Genomic DNA, 27,700 nt, shown 5'->3' with positions numbered 1-27,700 from the left:
TTGGAGGGCCTGAGATGTCCCCAGAGAGGTGGCGCCTGACACCCAACCTGACATATAGACACAGACATACAGGCACACACATATACAAACATCCATTCCCACCCTCATGCTCTCATATGCACTTACTCCACACTCAACCAACGTGGAGACAGACATAAAGAGACGCTGTACACACGATCACACTCCCCAAGCGTACTCTAAGCCCCGGGTCTAGGTACCCTTGCCCCTGGAGGGGGGAACTGCACCCAGACCCAGGTGGTGTTACCCTTTTCCCTGCGGTGGGGGGAGGCAGACCGCCCCGACTCCGCAGCAGCAGGGAGGCCCCACACTCCAGACCGCAGTCGGACGGCCAACTCCTCCTCCTAGCCCCCCCGCTCCAGCAGGTCGCAGAGAATGGGGGTGAGAGAAGACTCCAAACCTCCCTCCACCCGCTCATTGTAGTGTTGATGCATGTGTGTTCTAAGGTGCATTTAAAACCCAGGAGGGCATGGAGCTACCTGCCAGAGAGCAGCAGGTAAGCGCATGAGTCCCTCCTGCTAGCCCTCAATGTCTACGTGTATTTAACATTGAGAGGTGGGCAACGACGCCAGGGGTGAGGTGTACACCCTGATGGTACTTTGGATTCCGTGTATCGTGCCCACCCCCAAGATCCTATATGTATGTGTAATGAGAGTGTGAGTAATGTGAATGTCTAAGTTGTGGGAGCAGATGCACTTCTTAGTTGAATATGTCAGCAGTCACTGTCAAGGCTGTGAGGCCAGTCAGCAAAGGTGGACCCAAACGCAAAACCAACAGAGACTGGTGTCAAGTTTCACAGCCTTTACATTTACACACAAAACTAAGCATGAAGGTAAGTAACACAGGGACACAGACAATTATTTCTGATTACCACTAGCAGGTGTAGACGTGGACAGAACGATCCAAATATCAATACTTAGGCTACCAGGCGAAAGCGCATCAAATCCGACTTTTTTGACCCTATGCGACCCATATCCGATCTTGGTATGACAGTGTGAACGGCACAAATCCGATATTTTCAAATCTGATCTGGGTCACTTTCGTGGTATGTGGTACTGAATCGGATACATATCCGATGTTTTAGAAAGCGACTGCTGTTTGATGGTCATGTCGCATTAAATCCATCTTAAACGTCACTGACACGAGACAGACGCCAATTATCAGCGCCCGAGAAGACATCGCGAACGCTTCCTGGCCATCCAGCGTAGATGTTGGGAAGACAGCATTGGAGAAACGTGAACATTTTCTTTGAAGCCCTGCTCCTCTCTAAAACAGCAATAAGGATCATCATTAGGCCATATGTAAATAACAAAATAACTTTATAACTTAAAGTAAAATTGGGAAACTTAAAGTCCGAAACAAGTCTTTATATTAAGGCCATCAGTCAAACAATACTGTTTGATCTGGGTCTAAACAGAGCGCGTTGTGCGTGACGTCTTTTTTTGCGCATGCGGTCGCTTTGATTCAGCGCGTTTGCTGTCACATTTTATTTGTAGTGTGAATAAGCAGACAAAAAAAATCGGAACTGAGCATTAAGACCTGCAGTGTGAACGTAGCCTTAGTTTCTATCCTCTCGGCTCAGTATGTAGCTCAATGGTGCAACACTAGCAGCTGGTCTGTTTGCATTGAAGTGGATAAACTTGATGGCAAACAGGTGCTACGACTGAGGAGCGGGAAAGTATACAACTCCACCCTAAAGGGGAGGAGAAAGGCAGCATGCGCTGTCAGGTTGGAGAAAGAAACAGAAACTGTGACAGCGATGAAAACGTTTTTTGTCTTTCCGTTTGCAGTGCAGATGATCTTCCTGATTTTTAAAAAATTGAAATAAGTGTCAAATTAAAAGAAATACCTTCATCATTCAGCTTTACAGGGAGTGGATCTGGTAAGTTGGTGTTGGTTTTCAAGCTTTTTGTAAGTTTTGATATATGTTCTTCCTCTCAGTATGACTGTGCCTCCATTGAGAACAAGGGCTGATTTTAACAAAACAGAAATATTGATATTATCGGACGTTTATACTTTATTTAGTGTTAATGAAGTAAAAAACAAAACAGTATTATTGTTATCCAGGTTTTGTGCATTATATAACCCTCCGCGCTGGATGTTCACATCCGTCCGCTAGAGGGTGCTGCAGACCCTCCGTGTAGAGCCACCCTCGTAGGCTGCTGACCCGCGTTCACCCGTACTGTACAGGCATGGGGGAGGACCGAGCATAGAGAACTAGTAAACGCCGTGGGGTTCCCTGTGCACACCGTGGCCATGACTTTGACAGTACCGGCTAGCGGACGTTGCTCTCCCGTCTCCAGGCACCTGAAAGCGGACCGGTAGATGAGGCTAACACCGGAGGGAGAGGCATTAGCTGACGCCGGCTCGAGTCGGTAAAGCAGCTTTTATTTGATTTTTTTAACGTGTTTGTTGAGCTTGTTTCTTCACGAGATAACTGCCGCTCCTCGTTCAGCGATTTTACGTGGACGCTACCGGGAGGCGCTTTTATTTGAGCGGTGGAGTGCTGCTGAGTGAGACAGTTTGACACTTTCAGCGAAAACAGGCTGAAAGCTTCTGCTCGGGGACGCCGGTGCAAGGTGAGCGCTGTCCTCACGTCAACCCCGGCGCTGCGCCGGCCTGCTGTACTCCAGCTACAGGGAAACGCCGTCGTCGTGTGGCCGGTGCACTGCAGCTCTGTGACGTCCCCAGGTTCACCTACACCGGCTTCCTCTTACTGCCACCGCACTGTGTGAAACGAGTTACTCTACATTCTGCAGTCAGAGGTGAACGAGGGAAGATGTGACAACTATGTAGTGTCTGTGTGTGTCTGTAGTGTAATCTCCACCGTCACTGCTCGCTCCTTTTTCTGTGACATGTGCCCATAGGTCGGTCTGTCCGTGGGCGCTTGCGTGCCAAAGTTTGCTTGAAAAGCTGCTGGAGGATTCAGAGTCATACCTGTGTCATAGGGCGGTGTCATGTATGAAATGTGGCTCCCAGCCAATAGCTGCTTCTATAGGGAGAGGCCTGGTATATGAGTTTATGCCATTATGCACTGGGCTGCACATATAGGTATTAGCACCAGTCTGTTGTACTTCTCTGCAGTAAGGGTGTGGGTGGGTGTGTCGTTAATGTACGGCCTCACAATTCTTATTGCCATTCCTATTCATATGACTGAGTGTTTGCTAAGCATGTGGACCAGTCAAGGGGGGCTCAGTCATTCATTTTCTGTCCAGACTTGTAGTTCCAGACACCTTGGTTTAAGTCAGGGATGTCAAACTCCTTTTCTATCGTTTGCCACTTACACCCTGCATGATGAAACTGGAGTACTCACAGCTGAAAATAGGAAGGTGTCATAAAATTAAAGAAAATGCCCTTTTCTTCCAAACAAACTGTGGACTCACTATTAAAAGAAAACAGTTAATTCTATAGCAGATGATGGAAAACAGGAACGTATTTGTTATTTTGTTGTTTATCCATTACTTAATTATTTTTTAGGGGGGGGGCTGTCATACTTATGTAAATGCTGTTAAAAGTGTAAAATCTATGCACTTCTTTACATTTTCCAAAGCTTTTATGGTGGGCTGGAATGGTATGTTTGATACCCCTGGTTTGAGTGCTACAACTAACTAGGGCATATACAGATACATGGCTCTAGTTTTTTAATAAATTGTAATCCTAATCTTTGAAAAAAGACAGTAAAAGCTGATTTTTGGCTGCTTGCTGATTCATAATGGGCTTCCACAGCAGGTACGGTAGCTCCACATGTGTGAGGTCTTTTTTTCTTCTTCTTTTTTAGCCAGATGCCGTTCTGGGGATTTGTCTCCTCCTGGATCTTTTACTTGTTTCGCAAATGTATAAACTACTTCACTGTGGTTTACACATTTGCACAGTATTATTCTTCTATCTGTAATTTAACATCCACCTTGAGCTACTCAGTGATTCATAACTTTGTAAAGTTACCTGCTTCACTGACTATTCAGTGCCTAGCAGAAGCTCCTGGCTACAGCTGCCTGTTTTGGCACAACTGTCAATCACAGCAGCCACCTCTGACTTAAAGCCTTAACATAATCCAAATGTGTATGTCTTAGAAGCATCTGAGGTTGTTATAGTGGAAGAATTAAGATGATATTCCTCCACCATAATATCATCATTAAAATCATATTACAGTATATTTAATCAACTCACCCATCCAAATCATTGAAGTCATGTGTTCCAGTTCCTCGACCACAGCTGTATAAAATCAAGCACCTAGGCATTTATGAAGGAATGTGCTGCTCTAAGGAGCTCAGTGAAATCCAGTGTGGTACTATGATCGGATGCTAACTGTGCAACATGTCCGGTCGGTGCACTCAGTGACAGTCAGTCGATACAGACCTCCAAAGTTCATGTGGCCTTCAGATTAGGTCAAGAACAGTGTTTAGAGAGCTTCGTGGAATGGGTTTCCACGGCTGAGCAGCTGCATCCAAGCCTTACATCACCAAGCACAACGCAAAGCGTCAGCTGTAGTGGTGTAAAGCACACCGCCGCTGGACTCTAGAGCAGTGGAGACGTGTTCTCTGGAATAACATATGACACTTCTCCATCTGGCAGTCTGGGTTTGGCGGTTGCCATGAGAACAATACTTGTGTGACTGCACTAGGCCAAGTGTAAAGTTTGGTAGAGGGGGAATTATGGTGTGGGGTTGTTTTTTGGTCCCTTTGTTCCAGTGAAAGTAACTCTTAATGCTTCATTTCATCCCCCCAACTTAGTGGGAACAGTTTGGGAATGGCCCATAAAGATGGATGAGTGAGTTTGGTGTAGGAGAACTTGACTGGCCTGCACAGACTCCTGACTAGGGATGGGTATCGTTCAGGTTTTATCCGATACCGGTGCCAAACCGGTACTTTTGAAACGGTGCCGGTGCTTAAACGGTGCTCAAACCGGTGCTTAAAGAATGGAGAACACAAACTTTGTCCAAAAACCTCTCATGTTTAGCTGTTTTCCACTTTTTCTTTGGTCATTTTAGCCTTTTTGGCCAGGGTGAAGGGAGTATCTGCCATCAAACAAGAAGACAGCCGCATGTAACTACGACGGTGTTTGCTAGTTCACCTTACATGCATTAATGTAATAACGTGGTTAGCCTACTCAACGTAAATTACACACGAACAACATTAAGCTACTCACGCAGAGAAGAACGGCTGCTGCTGCATCATCATCCTCATCATTTCTGCTACACTGGCAGGGCTAGGGGCCAGGACTCTCCTCTTCGGGTTTTTGGGGGATGTTGCTAACTCCGGGTCCGATAACAGGCACCACACCCGCAGTAGATGTGCTCGGTGTGAGGTCTCGCAGCAAGCTATCAAATACGGCCATTTCTCGGCTTTTAAAAAAAACGCTATGCGTCGCCAGGTGTTTCATCGGATTTGAGGTGTTACCTCCTTTGACAGTATCACAGTATCAGCTTAAAGCACTTGTTGCAGGCTGCTGAGTTTGCATATTTTGCTGTGAAGTACAGCCAGACTTTTGACCGCTTCGCCTTGGGCATTTTTAATCTGTAGCTCTGCTCTAAAAGAACGTACGTACCTGGCCCCGCCTACTATCCTCGGAAACGTAAAATGATTGGCTAGAATCTAAAGTGTATCACAGCTCAGGAAAAAAAAGCACCGAAATGTGCGCTGCTTTTTGGTCTGGTTACTACCGTTTATGTCAGAATGGCACCGGACACCGGTACCCATCCCTACTCCTGACCTCAACCTGAATGAACACCTTTGATAAATTAGAGTGGAGACTGTGAGCCAGGCCTTCTCGTCATCCCCTTACAAATGCACCTCTGGAACAATGGTTATGAATTCCACAAAACACTCCTAACCTTGTGGAAAGTCAAAGCTGTTATAGCTGCAAAGGGTGGGCTGACATCATATTAAACCCTGTGGATTAAGAATAGGATGTCTCTCAACTTCATGTGTGTGACAGCAGATACTTCTGTGTCTGCGTCCATTTTCATAAATTTGTAGGGCTGAATGTGAGCTTGTACAAAGACAGTGATGAAGGACTGAAGGACTATAGGGAAAAAAACAAAATCTCTGAGCAACAGCAGCAAAGAATGTTTCCTTACTTGTAAGATTTCGTCCAGCATCGAGAGTCTGCACAGAACACTCCTTCAGTGTGTAGTGATGAATAAATGGAAGCAAAGAGACATTTTCCCCACATCTTTATTCATTTATCATTTTAAATAAAACACTGTCAGAGCCACAGCTGCGTATGAAACAAATTAATGTGGACCCCCCCCCCCCTTTAGTATTTCCCCAGAGTGCAAAATCCAGACCTACATACAATTACATAGGAAGCACTCTTGAGTTCCTTAAGTTATGAGTTTGGTAGCTGGTGTTTTTTATTAGTTTTCAGCAGCCGTTTGAAAATGTATTCAGCTTTAAGAGTTTCCCCTCAGCTCTAGCTGAACCTCAGTGCCACAGCTTAATAAATCATTTCAAGGGTGCCTTTCATATATATTTTCTGTGTACAAGGCAACTCAGAGGATTTCATTTTATAAAGAGTTGTTTTTTTTCTTTAAGGAATATTGCTGTTCTTAGTCCTTGCAAGGGAATTACAATGAACGAGTGGATGGAAGGAATTACAAAGCAAAGAAAGGCCATGTAAGTTTAAGCATGCGTACACATACAAAGCTTTAATCTCTGCCAGCAGCTGCAGGTGACCTCTTTTTGACATCCTCATTCTCCCTCCTCTAATGCAAGGCCTGCGTCCTTTTCTGAGGTTCAGGGTTAATGTGTAGCAAGAATGGGGTGCAGGCAGGGTGAGGAGAAAGTGGCATCCCCTCCACTGCCCGTCAACCCTTCACCCACTGATCCAGGCTCAGCGTGAGGGTTGCTGAGTGTGTTTGTCTGAGCTTGGTTACATAATGTGTGGAGGCAGCCGTTGCCCCAGTCCTCGGAGGTCCCTCGGCACGCTCGCATCACACAGATGTAGACGAGCGTGTGCGTTGGAGGGGTGGGGTTAAGTGTCAACATGGACCACAGAACTATTGTTTAAGTGCTTTTAGAATCAGATGGACATTTAGAATTTCACTGCAAGTAGTATTTGGGTGGCTGATGTGTTTCAGGCAAGAAAATGTCAAGAAAAAGTGACAACTTGAGCCAGTTTTGCCCTCTGCAATTGTAATTCAACCTGGGTAAACTAGCCTGTCTTCTCTGGGAACTCTCTGTCGACATTTTAGTGCAAGCAGCGGCACAAAGAAGCTGTTTTAAATAGCTCCCTATAGCATTATGGTCACTTTAACCTTCAGGTCAGTGTATTCACCTGGAAGGAGAGGTGAGAGGTCTAAGGCGACATATTTTAGATCTTTATACAGTGCGTTCTGTATGTTTACGATACACACCACACTTGTAAGAATCACAGTTTCCAAGTTCTAAGACTTTTTGTCGATATTTGATCAATAAATAAGTCGATCATGAAGAGCTTGGTGGATGTGGCAAATTGTTACCGTGACCCACTCCACACCCGTACAACGTTGATCAGAATGACATACACGTACCAAAGACACAACCTCCTTGGCAGCCGTAGTTAGTCATTAGCAGCTCTCATTCTTAGTGTACTCTTTCTGGGACCTCTAGAAGCATTTGCGGGCTTTTATTTAGAGACCGTGAATGTTTCAGTTGTCCTCAGTCTAAACGTACATGCAGATACAGCTGGCTGATAAAGTCCAATTTCACCTATGCAATCATTCTTTGGAGTTCGTTTTAACTGCAAAGCTCTTTGTATATTTTATTGTCAATAAATGAAATGCTTCCATTTCTTTACAGCAGCGTGCTTTTTCTCAACCCCAAAAGTTGTCAGTGGTTTACTTCAGCTGGAATCACTAAAAAACAAGAACTTTGATCAACAAGAACCACCAAGATCTTTCCAAATCACCTCCTAAAGCTGGGCATACACTCTGCGATCTTTTTTTTTTTTTTTTTTCTTTTCAGTGGCGTTATTCAGCTCCTGCTGAAACTGTACAATTGAATCGCAGGGGTTAGAAGCTCGTAGGTCACGATGCAGAGTCTCGCACTATACGACCCGATGCTCTGATGTGACCTGAGTGCTCAAACTGTGCGTCTATAACATGAAGCTTATACAAAATCTTCCTCTCTGTCTTTCACTCACACAGACACACACACCACCACCATCAGCTTTGCTAAATTGCTAACGAAAACATTGACCAGGCAGCTGTGATTGAGCAGCAATGTCCATCCAACTATTTTCACGGTTGTTGTGGTCGTGATCATTTTGTGATGCCACATCGAAAAGGCTCGGATGATCTTTCCAAAGTTCTACAAGTTGTGCCTCCATCGCTTGTGTCCAGATCACACGCTGCAGTGCTGCTCTCTTTTTCACTTTCATTCTTGTGTTTGCGCGTGCGCAGTGTGAGAGGTTGCGTTGACGCCCTCACGACAGGCGACAGGATTTCAAACAGGTTTGATTCTCTTGCAACCATACGATTGCTGGTCGTGAGGTGTTAATCGCGTCTCGTTATCCCACGTATACTTCACCATGCACGACACACGATTAAGGCAAAACTCGGGCCGATTTATTAATTTTTACTCTGATGTTTATAAAAATAATGTTAATAAGTAATTATTTAAAACAACTGAATTGAATATAGACCAGAATAAATGTGATTATGTTCCTTGCTGTAATGGAGCAGCATTCACATGTAAGCTGTTTTTGTATTCAGAGAAAGGAGTGTAACATGACACGGTCAGACGACTAATACGCAGAATGTTAATCCCTCATATAAGAAACCATATAAACCTCCAGCTTAACTTTCTCATACAAACCTGTTGAAGGGAAACGCTAACATACTGCAGATGGCTTCGTTCTCTTGGAAGGATAAAGGGAAAAAGGGGCTGCCAAATAAACTTTGGCAGCCATTATCGTACCTGGGCAGCAGCGCAAGTAAAAATCTGTGTGGAAACATTTTTCTAAACTTCATCAATCCTAGTTTGGCATTTTGTGCTGCAGCTGTTGTTGCTTATTTACCAGCTTGTACAGTAACACTGATAAATCTGCTAATCTTAAATCCTGACTGATTGACTGGTGCATTTACAGTCCAAAGTTTGGACACAAGTTTATTCAAAGCATTTTTTTTTTTTGGTAAAACAGCAGTGAAGACTTTACAATGATAAATATGAAATGTAGTACACAAAGTGTGTATACAAAGAAGGCATGTTTGTGTTGACTTGGAGCCTTCTAAGTAGAGCAGTTTCACCTTTGAGCCTTACCGGGTTCTCCCAGGATAATAAATTTAACATGTCATTACCTTGGAATTCTTTCCCAACAGTTCCCATTTAGTCTGAGCTCTCGATGAGTGCTTTTCTTAAACCCTGTGGTTCAGCTCTGCCCAAGTCATCTTGGGTGAGTTGAGGTTGCTAATTGTGGACTGCAACACGGCGTTGCTCTGAGTTTTGGTCAAAGAGGCCTTACAAAGTGTGGAGATGTGTTTGGTCCAGCTCTGCTTGGACTTGAAATGCATTAAGAAGTCAAAAACAGGGTCTTTCTGTGTGGAGTCTTCATGTTCTCCCCGTGTTTGGGTGGGTTCTCCCCGGGTACTCCAGCTTCCTCCCACAGTCCAAAGACATGCAGTTAGTGGGGAAAGGTTAATTGGAAACTCTAAATTGCCCATAGGTGTGAATGCAGGAGTGAATGTGAGCAAGACTGGTTGTCTCTGTCTATGAGTTAGCCCCACGACAGATTGGCGACCAGCCCAGGGTGTACCCTACCTCTCGCCCTAATACAGCTGGGATAGGCTCCAGCGCCCCATGTGACCCTGAAAAGGATAAGTGGAAGCGAATGGATGGATGGATGGAGGATTTGAAGTCTTCAGTTTTGTCCTATGATATAAGAACTGTAAGCACTTGTTAGTGTGAGCGCACCTTTTACAAAAATAGCTGTAATGTTCTCGTTGTGTTCTGTGGGTGTTCACACACAGACTCTGGTGATTATTGAAAAGAAAGAAAGCTTTTCCACAGCTTTCTTTGGAGTCATACTTTTCTGTTAAAGCAGGAACCTGCAGCTTCTGTTTAACAGAAGCTACAAACACCCACTGTTGAACTCTGCTTTATTGTTTGTGCTTGACAACCAGTTGTTGACTCTATAAAGACACTGATACAAAATATACTGCACTGAAATGAAATGCACGTTGGCCTTTATGATAGTCTGGACCTTTGTTTGAGGAAACTCTCTCTAACTGGAGTTTCTATACCAGTGCTATTCACCGTGAGTTGAGTACCAGTGGTGTTAGCTGTGGAAAAATGTGAGCACAGCCCAGCTTTTTGCCTATTGTAATGAAACTCATAAATAAATGAAACTAGGTGCTAGTAGTATGAAGCTGGGTTGTTTAACAAAAACCTTAAAAAGGGGACTTATTGTTAGTTATGGATACTCTTGCCCGATGTTGCAGTATTTGGCACCTAGGTGAATTGCTCCCAAATAAAAATGGCTGAACCTTGATTTAATCTTTATTGGTGTTTACTTGGTTTACAACCACCCAGTTTTGTCAGCACAGAGAGGTGTGTAGTGGGTTATTGGATTAGCTTAGCTTGGAAATCAGAACCTGTCACATAGCAATCACACAATAGTTTGTTGAAACACAAACTGACGCCAGAGTGCGCCCCAGTAAGAAAACGATTCTTTCCTAAATAGTTTTCACTTGTTAATTTGGAACTATAGAAAACGGTTAAAGGTTATTAAAGACTCAGAGTAGAAACCTTCATCCTTGGTTGTCCTGCACCAAAGATTTTTAAGATTTTTCAAGAACGACCCTTTATATTTAAGGCTTCAGCTTTTATAAATAGTACTTTGTTCAGACTGTGTTACAGTTACCTATTTATTATGGTAGTGCTAAAGAAGATTTAACTTCCTGTAATGGCCACTGGTGACTGGCTCCATGAGTGAGTCAGTGCCAATATTAAATCTTTACATCAAAGTACATTTTTATGGTTTTGTAGAAGAACAAAACAGTTCTGTCTGCTAAGTTTTATCTCCTAACCGTGTTTGCTGTGATGCTGCCTTTTGAAGCTTTTTTGGGGTTTGTTTTGTAATTTTCTGACACAAACATGGTTTGCTACGAGGTACTGAACACAATTCTACTATTTAGTGTGTTGCCTTGTACTGATTAGCAAACATGGATCCAGCTAATGGTTGAACGTGCTAGTTTTGGCTTATAATTTAGCACGCCACCATCTGATCTTAATAAGGTCAATTATGATTAAATCTTTCAACACTGATGGCCACGAAGGAGCTGAACACGACAAATGTTTGTCTGCTTTTGTGCCACACCTAATATTTTGCTCACTTTAATCACCTGAAGCCTCGGGGAAATCATGCATCTCTCCGTGTGTTTCCACATTTGCTGTTACACAGTGATTGGTCAGACGGGGGCATTTTTGTCAGTCATTCATTTCATCGTCCAGTTGTCATGTGACAGCCCCGATCACCAGTGCGGTTCTGTTCCCCTTTGAACTGCTCTGATTGGCCTGTTTCTGTGATCAGTCTTCTCCCTCCATCCTTGGATCTGTTGCAGCACAGTTGCTCTTTCTTGCAGTTGCAGCTCTCAAGGGCTTTGTATACTTTCAGGGGAGAGAAGAAAGACAAAATCTTAGTGAGATGAGAGAGATTTTATAACCGGCTTTTGTCTTTTGTGCCACATGCACACGCCCACATTCACTCTCTGGAACAAAGAATGGTGTCCGGAGTGGCCACAACAGGAAGTTGCCCAGGGATTAGATCAACAGTACAAGACTCTCTGAGGCCTTTGCTCCTCCCTCTGAGGGTTTGAGCAGTCCTATACAGTAAAGTTCACACTGTGAGTCTTGAAAGAATATTTTTCAGGAAGTTTGGTGTTTTCAATATCAGAGACACAACGAGAGAGAGAGAGAGAGAAACTGACTGCACAGCTGGGAGATCAAAATGGGAGGAGATGAAATAAGTGCAGGAAAGATCGTGCTCTGCACGTGGATCCACAGTGCTGGAAGGATTTGGGGTAGCTCCCCTGCTATTTCCAGCCCCAACTCAAAGAACTGCTCTACTCTGCTGGGTTTAGTGAATGTTATTGGCTGCACCATAGCAACACTGATGGATATTTTAGGGTCACTAATTATTTCAGCTCTATTCAGAGATCATTCATAGAGTTATTGCTGTGCTTGGTTCCATCTGTCCACCAGTTCTTACATTGATCTAACTCCTTTATTATACACTAAAAGGAGTGTGTTGTAGTATTTTAACAGTCTGGCTGTTCAGCCTGACAGTGCTGTCTTTATAGTTCAGGAATTGCCATAGGCCAGCAGCTTTGCACGTCTTCTCACCTATGCAATATATTGAGCTGCTGCCAGTTCACCCGTTTGTAGATTCAATGTGTTTTTCCGCTTTCATTAAGCACTTTGGCCTGACGCCGGCAGCAGCTATTCAAAAGGAAGACTCGGGAGAAAAGTGTTAAGGTGGCTGGTAGTGCTCCCTGATATCAGAGCCATGTGATCTGGCTTGAAGCACAACCTGTAATAACGAGTGTTAACATCCAGATGATCAATGGATCAGGCTTTTTTTCTCCATTTTAAACAAAAACAGCTTAGTTAATCATGTACACACACCTATATTTTCTCCAGAGTCACAGAAATTTAATGAAACTTAATTAAAACTTAATTAGAGGCAGTGCTTTCTGGTAAATTCAGTGATTACAAAAATCCAAATTATAATCAAACTGCTCAGTTTCACATAAGAAAACGTCAAACTGAAAGTATTTTAAGCCTCACTGCTTTTTGTAACTTGACACTAGCTGTCTGTTACTGGCCTACATAGCATTAAACATAATACTGTAAGCTAATAATAAGGTTTTTATATCTCTATGCATGTGTAGCACAACTTTAAACTAGTCTGTGAAAAGACTGACGGTGTATTCTACCCAGCGTGGGTTTACGGGGTCCCAGACACCAAATATTTTAACTCTTGAAAGATCAGGATTTCTTCACTGCAAGTAATTCAAACCATGCTGCAAAATATCTTTGACTGTCCTCGTGTTGTGGACGGACTCATCTGTCTGATGTTTGGTGCATTTTGGCGTCTTCTTCCTGCCTTATGGTTTGTCTTTGCTGATTGGGAACACTGGACATGCTAAGTTGTTATTAAGAACAATTGAACTTGCAACATACTCAATGCTTTCGCCACTTCACCTTCACCTCCTTATATAGACAAGTATGCATTGGAAGGTTGGAAGCATGCAGGTTGTATTCAGATTTCCTGTTTGTTTTGAATGATTCTAATTCATTAACACATGCGTGGTGGTAAAAACAAAACAGGCTGGTGCAAAGCGGGAGTGTCAGTGCCAGCAGAGGGGACATCCCTGTATGTGCTTCTCTTATTATTGATCATTGTTGTGCATTTTATGGTAGGTAATTTACCCGAAGAACATGCAAAGAATATTAGAACTTCACGAGCGAAGAGTTTTTCTCCTGCTAGCCTCAGAAATGACAAGCAAGCCATCTGGAAATACTGAAACAAAGAAGACTAAGCTGACCAAACTAGTTACCTGCCCCGCTCCGAGCCTGGTTCTGCTCGAGGTTTCTTACTGTTAAAGAGAGTTTTTCCTTCCTACTGTCACCAAGTGCTTACTTGGCGACAGTATTATTGTCTATATTATTTTAGGGTCTTTACCTTACAGTAAAAAGCACCTTGGAGGTGACTGTTATTGTGATTCAGTCCTATATAAATGTAAGCATAAAGACTGGTATTGTATAATATTTGTTAATAGAAATAATCATCTTGAAATATTTCTGTTTAATGCATTTTTTTTCTTTTTTTTTTTTTTCCAGAGTTTCTGTGAAGGAAGGCGCTTTGCCACATGATGTTTTCCAGTAAATATGTTGGTGAAGAAAGCCGGCCTCCCCCTCCATTGCACCAGGTGGGTTATCTGTTATTTCGTCTTCATAGCTGAACCGTTCACTCAAATTCATGCAGGTGGTTTAAATTACTCATACTTTGTGTGCCAGTAATTGCACCAACATAGTGCTGTTCTGTAATTTTGTTGAAGTGTTTTCTTTATAATGTTAAAGATGTTCTCAAACCATGCACCTGGATGTTAAAGTGATTCCTACTATGTATGCTGCAGGGCTCAGGAGTGAAATTGCATAAAACTAAGGAAAAGCAGGTTAAAGAACGTTTAAATAAAACTCATAATTGTCAGCAGCTCTTTTTATGTCGCCTGTATCTGTGACACAGGCTGCTGCTATGATTGGTGGTTTCCAGCAGAACCTGTAAGTGAACTCAGGGTTTTTTGGTCAGCTCTGCCCTGTGACGCCTTCAGGGCTGAGCATGTTCAGACTACAACTGAGAAACGTTTCTGCCACTGAAAGGTCTCAGAGAGAACTTTTTAATTAGATTGTGAGATGTGCTTTTTTGTGAGATTCTTTGCCTTTTTAGTGTTTGGGAGATTTTTTCTTTTCTGCAATAATGAGGACAGAATCTGCTGCAGCATAAAGAGCATGCTTGTGTTGCAGTGTTAACATACAAAGCAAAATCAAACTCAGCTGCTTTTCATTTGGTTCCCCCCAAAAAAGTCTTTGTTACATTTGTTACATTAGCTTGTCTGCATACACTGTAGCTTTTTTGGCAAATAAGCATCATAGGTTTTCTTTAAAAAGTGAATGTCTGCTAAACAAGAATAAACTCTCAAATCCGTATATTAACTTTTTTTTAAGGGTGTGATAAAAAGGAAGAGAGACTGTAATTGTGATAAGAGGAAAAGTGTTTTGCAGTGCAACACAACTCCTACAATAATATAAAGGTTGAAGGTAATCAAACTGTTAGAGTCTACACAGTATGGATTCCTTATCTTTCTCTGTGTGCTGTAAATTTCCGCCTGCTCTTGTACCTCCTCGTTAGCTCTGCTGAGTGACTGTGGGGAAGGCAAAGCACAGAGAGCAGTGCAGCAGCAACACTCAGCCAGATGTTCTCTGATGCGATTCCCCACAACAGGACATATTGTGATCTGACATACTGTGTAGTTGATGTGATTTCTAATTTTAGTTCTCACATAGCCTCAAATCATTTTCACACCACTGAGTCCCCCATGATGCACATTTACAACATACGTTCAGCACTCCCTGCCTTCTCATTATCCTAATTTCCTCACAAGCAACCAAAATCTCAACCAACTGATGTGCCAGCGTTATTCAGGAGTCAAATGTAATTAGGGTTGGCCTTGAAAACGCTCACTCACCACCTTGTAACAGCAACCCAGCTGTGTGGCTCATGCTTTATGCAGAACCTGCTGCAATGTGGTCATGCAGATGTGGTTTGGAACTCTTCCCCTTTAAGGCACAGTTGGACTGGCTGAACAGGGAAGCACCACAGTCAAGTACATTTATAAATATCAAGCAAAGCCACAGTTGACATATAAAGTGTGTGTGATGGTGTTGGTTGTTTCTTTTTGGTTTTGTTTGCATGCATTGAAAGCAGTAGACAGGGTGAGCAAGGCCCCAGCACAGAACAGAGTAGGCCTCAATTTAAATATACCCTGATAACATTATGACCACCTGCCTAATGTCGTGTCGGTCACCCTTTTGCTGCCAGACCAGCTCTGACCTCCAAGGCATGGACTCCACCAGATCTATGAAGGTGTCCTGTGGTATCTGGCACCAAGATGTTAGCAAGAGTGTTCAATCAGACAAAACCATCTTCCCTCATTGCTCCGTGGTCCAGTTGTGATGCTCATGTGCCCATTTTTGGTGCTCTCGGTGGCGAGCAGTAGTCAGCATGGACACCCTGACTGGTCTACGGCTACACAACCCCATACACAACAAACTCTGATGTGCTGTGTAGTCTGAAGCCTAACTCGTCTGTTGGATTGGACCACAGAGGCCAGCCTTTGCTCCACCATGACCCTGTTGCTGGTTCACCACTGTGCCACTTTTGATAAATACTGACCAACGCAGAGTGGGAATACCCCACAAGACCTGCAGATTTGGAGATGCTTTGACCCAGTTGTCTAGTCATCACAATCTGGCCCGACTCGCACAAATCTGCATACTTTGCCATTTGTTCTCCTTCTAACACGTCAAGTCTGAGGACAAAATGGTCGCTTAATACATCTCACCCACTAACAGGTGCTTCAACGAAGAGATAATCACTGTTATTTCATTCACCTGATCGCCTGATCAGTGTGTAGTATAAGTTATAATAAGACTTTTCACCAAATGACTTGCTGTATTTGAAACAGTTTACAATAAGAATTACTGGTGTTTGTATTCAAAGTAGGTGGGGCCCAGCTGCCTGCACCTCTCACAGTAGGGAGTGAGGCACATCAGGGGAAACAGCAAGGCTTCTGTGAATGCTTTGAAAGCTGTGACAGTCTTTTGCATCCTGAGCTCAATCAAACCAAAGGTACAGGATAGACGGACCTTTCTTGCTGATTAGTTAAGGAAACTGTCTGCAAGTTTTTCTTTTGTAACATAACAGCAAAAACGTTATTTGTAGGGACATTTGGATCAGACATCGGTCCAACCTTACTCAGAAAGCTAGATCAATAACAAGTTGGTCTATATTTAAGAAACCTATACTACAGAAACACAGTACAATTAGTTCTACACTGTTTATGATGCTGACAGATGGTAATTTCAAATTTGTCATCTATAAACACAGAGTGTAAGATTTATTCTGCTCTCAACCTCCAGTGTCCTTTAGTGTTACGTATTTTGGTTGTGAGGATTCAAACCCTGACCCAGTGACAGAAATACTTCAGCCTATATCAAAGAAGAGGTGCTACTGCACATTCATAATGACATTTTTTTGTGTTTTACCAAGTGTGGAGAAATAAAAGCATGGCCTACTTTACTCTCAGGCACATGTTTCAAAAACCTTTGAAGGTCACCACATATGCAGACGGCTGCACTCTCTAATGGTCATGGTAACTACCTTAGAACTACCTTTAACTACCTGGATGTCAAAGAGTTCATTCATTTCCACACAAAGTGCTCACTGCAAGAGCTTTTTTTTTAATTTATTTATTTTTTTTTACATTAAAAAAACCCATTACTCACAGAGTACGTCATAAAGCTTGTCAGGTGCTCCTTTTTACAGCTTCTTCAGATTCTTTGTCTTCACCCGTGCTGCCCAGCCTCCACCTATATTGGCCTGCTAATGGGGGCACATCCTGCACACAACTTAAACTGTCCTTTGACCGTCTCGGCTTTCTATACTTTTAGTTGATCCACAGTGAAGCAAAGACAGAATTCATTGTCTGTTAAGTGCAGCTGCTGCAGAGTTATATATTGCATCATGCGGCTGGATAAGACTACACGCCTCTGGAGCGGGGATCGCAAGTTCGATTCCCACCTGGTATCCAGTAAGGGTCCTGGCTAGACCCCCCCCCATGCAAAAAAACAAAACAGCCCTGGAATGGAGCCTGTATGTCTGCAGCCTGTCCGCAGTTCAGGACACAAGCATTTCACTATATGTTGTACTGTGTATGTGACATATAAAATTTGTATGCCGGCATGGACGGTGCTTTTGTAATTGTGGCTATATTTTTCATTTTGTTTACTGGTTTTGATGGGGTTTAACTCATTACCCCTTGAAAGCCTACTATGAGTAACCCCAGAAGCTCTTTTCTGAGCTAAACAGTTGCTGTCATATTTCAGACCTGCTCATAGTACAACATGACTGGGTTTGTATCAGCCGTTAGAAATTAGTGAGGCTGGTCTCTGCCTATGCAGCCACCCTTGGAAAAATCCAGAAACTATGAGTAATGATCAAAAACCCACAACTTTATTGACAAATACTGAGGTATCAGAACGGGAACAGGGGAGGCTGTTTCTGGGAGAGAGAGTTAAAGCCGGTTATCTTTGAATTTGTTGTACAAATATATAAATGTCAAAGAAGCTGAATTATTTTAGAGTCTGAAATAATCTGTCTTTACTCACAAAACTAAAGAAATGTAAAACAAACTTGGAGATCAGCTTGATGGTGTGATTTGTTTATACTCTGATCGTTTCCCTGTAGTCATTTTGCATGACTCTCGTTTAGATTTAAATTAGTTTTGATTCATTTACATTTTCATTTGCACCTTTCGCCACGTATAGCTTTACCAAAGAAGACTGATTAAAATCCATCTGGGTTTTCTCACATTGGACATAAATTAGATGAAGCTTTACAGTCACTCGCTGGAAGCTGGTAATGCCTTTGAAGCGTTTTCATGAATGCCAAATATCAGCAGGGTGCTTTCCGCACAAGCTGGAGAAGATTTTTACATGCTGTACAACTGCAAATTGACTTCATTATGATAAGACTTTGACTTTTTTTTTCACACTCGTGAGAATTGGTATATTTCAGCATGTTTGATGTATTGTTCATTTAGCCTAATATGTTTAGCAGACTGTGTGCTGTGTATGAGTTTAGTTCATCCAAAGGTCATGTGATGATGCCCCCCATCGCCAGCTAGATATGAGATTTGTTTTTATTATCTGTGCATCTTATTTACCTCATTATCCAAATCTGATCCAGTTTGCTGCCAAAACAGGGGAAAGAAAAACTCCTTGTCGCAGCCACATTGACTCCAATAGGAAATAACTCCAACAAGCAGGCACTCAACTGCTTGGGATTACCAGAAGTATGGGTAATAAGTAGCACTGAAGTAGGAAACCAATAGCACTTGCCATTTTGTCAATATTTTTGTCTGAAGTGCCTACATAAGCCTGAATCAATAGAAAACTATGTCCATCACACCACAGTTGCAGGAAAACCATTTGTTGTGTTGACAGATCTCGGGGGTTTCTCACTATTTTGTCATTCACAGGCAGCTCCAGAGTACATCAGCATTCTGCGTGAAACCGCTGAACAGAATCCCTGTAATCGTTTTTTACCTGAGGGATTTCGGTTGCATGAGCTGGTGTGTTATTCAGTAATCCCTCACATTTCCCGAGCAGTTTTTAAAAAAAATAAATAAAAACAATCTCAACAGAGAATCGTTCGAACAAAACGCGTATTTGCACACTTGTTCACACGGGAGATCAGAGCCGCTGAAGACAGCTTCTGCCCATGGGTGATATCCTCATTCACATTTCTCTGCTTCCAGTGTGTGATGTGATTAGGGCCGTACCCCAGCTGTGCATCAGAATATCCTCAGGGGAAACCTGCTGGTTCCTCCCAGCATGCTTTTAGAGTGCTGGTGGGGGAGGGAGGGTCACACCGTGGGGGTCCTCACAGAGCAAAAATGTTTATTTTCCAGGAAGGAAAATAATTTTAGTTCTTGACTCTATTCTTAATGAGCAATGGTAAAGGACCTATTGTACTCATTTCTAGCTGTAAGGTGGTTTTTTTTTTGTTTTTTTTTTTAACATTTGAACTCTACTAGAGTAGCTTTGCATGAGTCACGGCTCAAAATAATCCTTATTTATCTTATACTGGCACTCCAGTTCAGCCGCCGGACTGGTCTGAAGCTCGGGGGCCAGAATCAGGTCAGTGAAGGAGTCAAGTTGGACCACTGGAAAAACAACAACTTTTTGTTGTCCTTTTGAGGAGTGGGGGCTTTACGGCGGTTTACTGGTCCGACACTCTTGGGCTGTATGGGCCTTAAACTGAGTTTGACAGCCGCTGTGTAAAACAAAAGCATCGGACTTTGTGCTTTTCTGAGTAGACGCATGTTTGTCTTTTGGATGGATTTTACATCTTTCAACACACCAATGGAAACTTCGTTGAAACAGGTTGGGTTTTGGGGTTGTTTTGTATTTAGGTATTTTTGTCCTTTGCTTCTTGGTGTTGTTTTTATTTGCAGCGACAGACTGTGATCATTGCTAGATACATGGCTGCATGTCAGAAAGCCATCTGACTCAGGCTGACAGTCCTTTCCATCTCTCCACATTCTAAATCCTCAGCAGTGACTTTTGCGGCTTCAGGGGCGTCTTTGATTGCTACAATTTGGATCCATTTTCCTGGTTGCTTGTGAAATTGGAAACAGCTGGCAAACACCAGAACAGAGCAGCGCATGTGGCTCTAATATAAATGATCTGCTGTCACCAGAGACCCGAGAACAGGAAAAGACGAGCTGTTGGTCTCGTAGCATATCAGAAGGGTCTGCCGCTTGTGAAATTGACAGTATTGCCACTTGATATGTCCATGTCGGTGATTTTTTTTCCCGGGGCTGCCTCATAAATATTAATCATCTCAGCTGTTAGTCAGCATGTGCAATCTCAGTGTGAGATTGAGATGAACCCAGAGAAACAATTAGCAAATTAAAAAAGATGAGCTTGTTTGTAGGGCTGTGCGATATGACCAAAATCTCATATCCCGATATAAGACATCTATCGTCCGATAACGATATAAATCACAAAAATGTAACATTTTCTGTAAATTCTGTGAATTTCGGGCAGCTCGACTTGTGTGAAGTGTTTCCAGCTGGGCGTCATGTAGCTGGAGTCGAGTGTTTTAACCGATGCATGAAACGATACATTTTTAGACATAAGTTGTAACAGCCGCCGTTTTCTTTGTGAGTATTTATTACACGGCGTGCTGCGGGGAAAAGCTGTTCTAACGTTTGAGTGTAAGGTTTATTTTTTAGCACCTGGCGGCTCTTTTTTACTTCTCATCCGTAAATAATCTGCTCTTTCGCGTGATTCAGTTTATTTTGAAAAGTCTCAACAGGATCCTGAGCTTTATTGTGAAAGGTTTATGTGGAACATAAACAAGCGGACACGCGAAGGTGTTACCGTCGCTGTTGCTAACGACAACGCATAAAAACAGGCGCTTGTCCGTCCGTAGTGTGGTTATATTAAATATAAGAGGAGAGAACTTTAAGACATTAATATAACCACTGCAGTGACCATCAGAACCATGAACAAATATTGCCGTAAACAGTTTATTTTGCGACACCACGAAACAAACGATAGCGTAAAATGAAACGATAGACGTTTTTATATCGTCATCCGATATATATCGTTATATCGAACAGCCCTACTTGTTTGTTTTTCTCTGGCTAGTTGCTTTTTTCTCGGGGTATCTGGGGAGTCTCAAATATTAATAAGCATAAACAGTCCATGAATGTGAAAATAAAGTGGAATAGCAGCTTCAGGTGTGAAACTTTTGTTCATTGTCATTTTGTTTATTTTGCGTTTGTTCTAAAAGAAGCACTGAGTAGCACCAGAGCCAACGCCGAGCTGTGAAAATGAGAGAATATGCATGTCTGCAGTGGTGGAAGGCTAGCTATAGCATTAGCATAATAACTAATTAGATACAATTACAGTCTAATACATGTTGTTCCATTGAGGTTTTATTCACATGCTAATCAGGGTACTGTGTTTCAGCATGTACCGACATTAATAGCTGTAAATAATGAGATTTTGATAATAGAATATTTCCATAACAGATTATTTTATGGAATACAACTTTACATGTGCGTTATAATAACATCATGTGTTTTTTATCAATGTGTATCAAATTAAAGAAGTACATTTACTGTGCCATGAAAAAGGATTTAGCCCTTCCTGATTTCTTCTTCTTTGAGCTGACTCTATGGGTTGCCACAATACATCATCTGCTTCTGCCCTGTCCCATCTTTCCTCTGCATTTCCTCCTTTCACTACATCCACAAAGCTCATCTGAGTCCCTCCTCTTCTCCTCCTGCCAGGCAGCTCCATATTCAGCATCCTGTATTTGATATATCCACCATCCCTCCCCTGCACATGTCCAAAGCATCTCAGCCTTACCTCCAAACTGCTCACCCTGAGCGGTTCCTCTGATGTACTCATTTCTAAATCTGTCCATTCTTCTCACTGCCAATGAAAATCTGAGCATCTCCACCTCGGCCTGCTGTCTTTATGTCAGCAACACCGTCTCCAAAGCACACATCGCAGCAGGTCTCAGCACCATCTTGCAAACCTTCGTATTCACTCTGCTGCCATCCTTCAGTCACAAATAAACCTCTGACACTCATCTCCACCTTGCTCACACTCTTCCTGTCCTCTATTGTGCACCGTCTGTTACTTTAGACAGTTGTCCTAAGGTGTACAAACTCATCCACCCACTCTGTCTCTACTCCTTGCAGCTTCACCTGTCTCACTTTTATTTACTCCTGTAATCTGTCTTGCTTTTACTGACTTTCATTCTTCTTCTCTCCAGATCATACCCCATCCTCTCCAGGCTCTTTTCCACCTGCTTTCTACTCTCACTGATCACAATGTTGTCTACTATCATAGTCCACAGAGAGCCTTGCCTGACCTCATCAGTCAGCCTGTCCATCACCACTGCAAGTAAGAAGGGGCTCACAGCTGATCCCTGATGTGATCCCACCGCCTTGAATCCATCAGTCACTCCTACTGCACGCCTCAGTGTAGCCGTCCTGCCCCACTTTCACATACTTCTCTGCCAATCATGCAGTACCACACTTCCTGTCTTGGCACCCTATCATACGCTTTCTGTTGATCCACAAATACACAGTGCAGCTCCTTCTGTCCTCTGTCCTAGACACTCGATACCTCTGAAGGCGTGCCACCTGGACCAACCACCTTCTAATCCTCTGCACTTCCTCGCTGACTGTCCTTTTTTTTTTTTTTTTTTAAATTAAGAAAAAGGGATTTTAAAAAAACACCATTGATGAGTGCTGACAAGACGAAACATTATTTGCATTTCTTGATATCATGCAGAAATATATGAAAGTTGAAAGAAATGTTTGTCTATGCTTCTTATTGCTGAGCCTGTAACCTTAGTCTGTTTGCACCATCTAAGCACAGCCAGCGATTGTTTCAAAGCCGCTACACTGACATTTACCTTGCAGACAAATAAAAGCTCAGTGAGATGTCATGCTCCTTTGCTTCCATATCCCTGTGAGTGAGTAAGAACCGACAGCTTTACGTCGTCACGTGTCGTAGTTTCCCTTAAAACGTTTGTGCTCATCAGACTCATCGTGCCATATTTTTCTGCGCTTGGACGAGTCGTGACTGAGGCGCCAAATGCTTTGACAACACAACAAACAGCCCAGCTCATTTAAAAAAAAACATTCAGCAGCATGAAGAATTAATGAAGCAGATCTGGGTATCCAGTGTCTTTGAGCGATGCCTGCTCATCTGTTCCAGGCCTTGTTTACAAAACCATAAAATGCTGCAGGGTAGATCTGGAAACTGGCTTAAAGCCCAGATGATACGGGTGAAGTGCACCACAAAAAAAGCCTTGTTCCCATCTAAGGGTAAGGCCCCCAACCCTAAAAGAAAAGAAAAAATCACTGTCATGAGAACTGTCCTCCTTTTAGCTTTTGCATCTTTTTTTTTTTTTTAAACGTATTTTTCCTTTTCCTTAAGCTATCAGAGAGAATCTGTCATCAGGCTGCGGTCAACCTTTGATTGTTGATATTGATGCCTTTGCTGGTTACATCTGTCCAGCTGTGATTGGACAGTTGCTTGGACGGTATCAAACTCGGCTGAGTTGTCACGTTAAACAAAGACATATTGCTGTGCTGTTGTTAAAGACTCATTCATAGGTGGAAAAGACAACACACAGAGTAGTGAAGCTAATAAGTCAGACATCGTAAGTGGGTCATTGGCTGTTTGAAAACACTGACGCTTCACTGCTCGGTCCTGAATAGGATTTTTCAGAGTTGGCTTGTGAGAGAGAGTGGACATGACAAGAGACAGAGAAGCTGCCCTGTTTCATGAACAGTTCCCTGGGCTTGCTGAGAAAAGTCATTGAACACATTGACATAGATGCATTGGATGGAAGTAGAAGATTTGATTTGCTTTGATGTTTCAGATATCGCCCTCTAATGTAGCTCAGTATCAAAAAGACCTCAGTAATGTTATGTAAAGCTGCCTAACTGAAGATTTTTCTCAGGGCGCCTTATCTGTGACAGCAAGTTAATCAGTCACTGAATTAATGACAGCAGCTGTATCAGCAGTGCTATCACTGCAGTTTTCCATTATATTATACAGTACATTATACTGACTCTGTAATCAGAGTAATGTCTTTGACTGTTCCTGTTTGCCATCAGCTCTGATAAACAAAACAGAAAATGGTGTCTGAGGATGGAAAGGGATATGATCTTCATCCGGATTTTAAATACAATTTTTATGGATTTTATGGCAGCAGATTAGCAATTAGTTGAACTCTGCATAAATGGAGATCATGGTGTGGAGGTTTTGGGTTTGGTTTCTTGATGAGTTAAGTGAAGGTGAAAACGTTTTTATTGGTGCTTCCAGTTTGAAACGGTGCTGGTATTTGCTTACGAAACTGCCATGTCCATTAAACTGAGCTTCAGGTCAAAGCACATTAAGGTGACCATTTAAGGGCTCTGTTGTTTGCTAATGACTCTGGATTCTTACCTATCAAAATGCAATTATTTTTAAAAGAGCTCATCGTCTTTGAACTTTTCCCAAATGATTCAGTCAGTTGCACCCTTCCATATAGCACTACCAGGTCATTTCTGCAAATGCCGTGGGAAACTGCTTCAGGGTTGGTGAGAGGTATAAACCCAGCCAGTAACGTGTCAAGAGCCCTAAACTAAAGTCCCATCTACATATGAAGAGATTTTCTTGTTGTGCATTGCTTTGTAGCTGACACTTGGGCAGTTGTAGACATTGCAGGGGGAAGCTGTGTTGGTAGGTAGCTCACTTCATTTGCTTGCATCAACAGTGAGAGGAGCTTAACTCTGTAACCACTTAGATCGTCTCACTAATGATTATTGTGCCATTCCATCATCTCTGGTATTCAATTCAATTCAATGCAGTTTTATTCATACAGCTCCAAATCACAACAGTCGCCTCCAGGCGCTTTATATTGTAAGGTAGACCCTACAATAATACATACAGAGAAAAACCCAACAATCATATGACCCCTTATGAGCAGCACTTTGGCGACAGCGGGAAGGGAAAAACTCCCTTTTAACAGGAAGAAACCTCCAGCAGAACCAGGCTCAGGGAGGGGCGGGGCCATCTGCTGCAACTGCTGGGGTGAGAGAAGGAAGACGGGATGAAGACATGCTGTGGAAGACTGAGATTATTGTTTCAGTTTCTGTAGTCACAATGTCTCCTGCTTATTTCCATCATCCACTCGGAGCTAAGCATGTCTCTCTATACAGAGTAAGAGCTGAGTCATTCTGTTTCATAACAGCAGCAAGAACAAAATTGGCCGGTGTGCACGATTCAAGAATCTGATAGTTTTTTGTTCAGGGTAAGAAAGGGTAAGTTAAGTTTATATTTTTCCTTTTTATGTTTCTTTTTAAATGATGGTTTAACCAGGAGCAGCGAGCTTTCATAGTGACACTGCTTTGACACCTTGTGTGACTTCAATGAGCTTCCTGTGGAGAGAATGCTTCACCGAGCGCAGAACAAGGAAAATAAAATGGATTTCAGTGTGGCTTGATCCGTTCAGAAAATGGGAACCGATCTGATGAGCGATCCTTCTAAAAGCGCTTTCATCATGGCTCGATGTGAGACTTTTTGTGGCTGTTTTTTCCCCTCGGCTGTGTGAGTGTCAGAGTGACACTTAAGAAGCAGACAGAGATGAAGTGCTCCCACCCTACAAAGTGCAGTCTCATTATCTCGGGCATGTCAAAAAGCCGCCTCTTTCTGAGGGCTTCTAACTGCTCCCTTTATGCATTTTTTTTTTTCACACCAAAGCGACGGCACTTTAAAAACCCATTTAAAGCAAAAAATGTTCCACAAACGAGACTGATGTGGCACCCGCTCCTTGCCATTATTTATGCTGTGGAGAGAAAATGACTGGCTGAGTGGAACTCAGCCTTGGCTCTCGAGAGGATCACAGCCACGTTCCACTTGGTAAATTACAGAAGGGCATATTTGCATTTAATAAAACGTCATTGATGTTGCCTCAGAGCTAAATGAGATAACTTTTCGTACACGCCTTAACCCCTTAAGCCCAAAGCTACCTGGAAAAGTCATCCCAGCATTCATCCGGGAAGTATGAGGTCTGAACAGGTCAATGGATATGAGAAATGAATCAGTACTGGTAGTAGCAGTTGTAGTATAAAGGTGAGTGAGCAACCCTTTAAAGTAGTACAGCTTTAGTTCATACTTACCCTTTTTGTAATTTCCTTGTATGTCTGGATTAAATTTTTATACCACTTTAAAGCACAAAAACAATATATTTTTTCGACAATAACACAGAATTGTGGATGTTGCTTTGTTACCACCTAGCACCTAGTGTTGTTGTAGGTGATGTGCAACCTTTCTTGCATATTGTATTTCCTCATGGCTGTGACCTCTTTCAGCAGTAAAGGGACCCTGACACAGAGCAAAAATGTTCAGGAATGGTTTTAGGAGCAGAGCAACGAGTTTGAGGTGTTGACTTCACTTCCAAATTCCCAGATCTCAATCCAACTGAACATCTTTTCACTTTCCAAAAGAAAAATTCCAGTCTACAAAGAAACAATATTTGGTAGATGGTCATAATATGTTTGTTTTTTGTCTTCATCCACATCTGGAAGCTTTGTAGGATTTGCATGTGCAAGCTAACGTGTGTGTGTGTGTTGCACATTTGGGAGAATTATTTTGCCTTTGAGCGTTTGGAAAGGAGAGCTGTATGTTATTCCCTTTTTGGCAGCTTGAGCTCTGTTTTCAAATAGTTGCTATGCAACCATTAGAAGAACCTCTCCAGCTAATTCATATACATTTTATGTCTACGTCCACTCTATTTTCCCCCTCGTCCTCCTCATCCTTACCTCTGTTTCTTGTTCCAGGCATGTACTGCTTGTTTTCTTCTTGTTCCCATTAGGAGGGCCAAATGATCCGCCCATCCTTTGGCTCTCCTGCCTCTCCTCCTTTCTCATCTTTCTGCCTGGCGGCTCTGCTCTCTGTTTTGATCTGGATGCTGGTGAAGCATCCAGTATCATACACACTGTACACTGAGTTTGACGAGGGGCCCAGTGTCAGTATATGTGTATAATGGTGTGGAGCACACACATCTGTGTGTGGCTGTCCCCTTACTGTACGTGTGTATGTTTGTCCTGCTTTGGGCTGCTTGTATAACTATTCTCTGTTCTAATGGAGGCACAGATGGAGAAAGCTACGTGAAACCAGCTTTCTGTCTGCATGAAAACTCGTCACTCAGCAAATATTGACCTCTGACTCTGGTTCAGAATGTAAGCAACGAATTGTCATTACAGTCTAAGCAAATAATGGAGTTTGAGTCTATGCAAGGTTACGTTATCAGTGATTATTAGTTCAGTAATCCTTTTGTACACTCCATGTATAAATCTGTACATGACAGAAATTACACAATACATCGCTGCACTGTTAGAAATGACAAGTCTAGCAGGTTACACTACCTTCCAAAAGTATTTGGACAGTTTTTGAAAGAAGTTGTTGTTGTTATTATAAAAAACACAGCTTATCTGGGCATCAGTTTTCACATAATTTCTAATAATGTTGTTGAAATGGAAACTTTACTGACTTCTCATAATTCCTCAGAAATGTAGCTTCCTGTTATGAGATGTGCTCAGTTGGTGGTGAGGTGCTGTGTACCTTTCTGAATTCAACACCAACACTCCTACCTATGAGTTGTTTCCTCCTTATTTTCAATGGGCTTCCCCCAGAAGTCACCTTGAGGAAAAACTACCTCCGTTGTCAGGCGGCACATGGAGAGATGGGTTTCACGTTAGAGAGAAAAAATGGCAAGGAAAGATAAACCCCCACGTATAAGCTTAAAAACACTACAAAAGACCAAGGATAAAGGAGGA

At 42.6% G+C, this 27,700-nt stretch overlaps 1 protein-coding gene across 6 annotated transcripts in view; it reads left to right on the top strand.

Moving 5' to 3' along the window:
* Positions 1–1,718: 1,718 nt before the first annotated feature.
* LOC102296139 (thyroid hormone receptor alpha) overlaps positions 1,719–27,700 on the top strand; it is a 121,867-nt gene continuing 95,885 nt past the window's right edge. For 2 of the 6 annotated variants that reach the window (XM_005942982.3, XM_014340300.2), the window contains exons 1-2: positions 1,916–2,783; positions 13,839–13,927. The gene's annotated coding sequence lies outside the window, so the exon portion shown is untranslated. The other 4 variants (XM_014340302.2, XM_005942983.3, XM_014340301.2 and 1 more) reach the window with 4 other exon arrangements.

This window comes from Haplochromis burtoni, unplaced genomic scaffold (assembly GCF_018398535.1).
Source record: "Haplochromis burtoni strain Fernald_Lab_line unplaced genomic scaffold, NCSU_Asbu1 Contig_349, whole genome shotgun sequence".
Classification (NCBI taxonomy): Eukaryota; Metazoa; Chordata; class Actinopteri; order Cichliformes; family Cichlidae; genus Haplochromis; species Haplochromis burtoni.
Note: the sequence above shows the minus strand (reverse complement) of the source record. Positions and strands in the feature narration are given on the sequence as shown.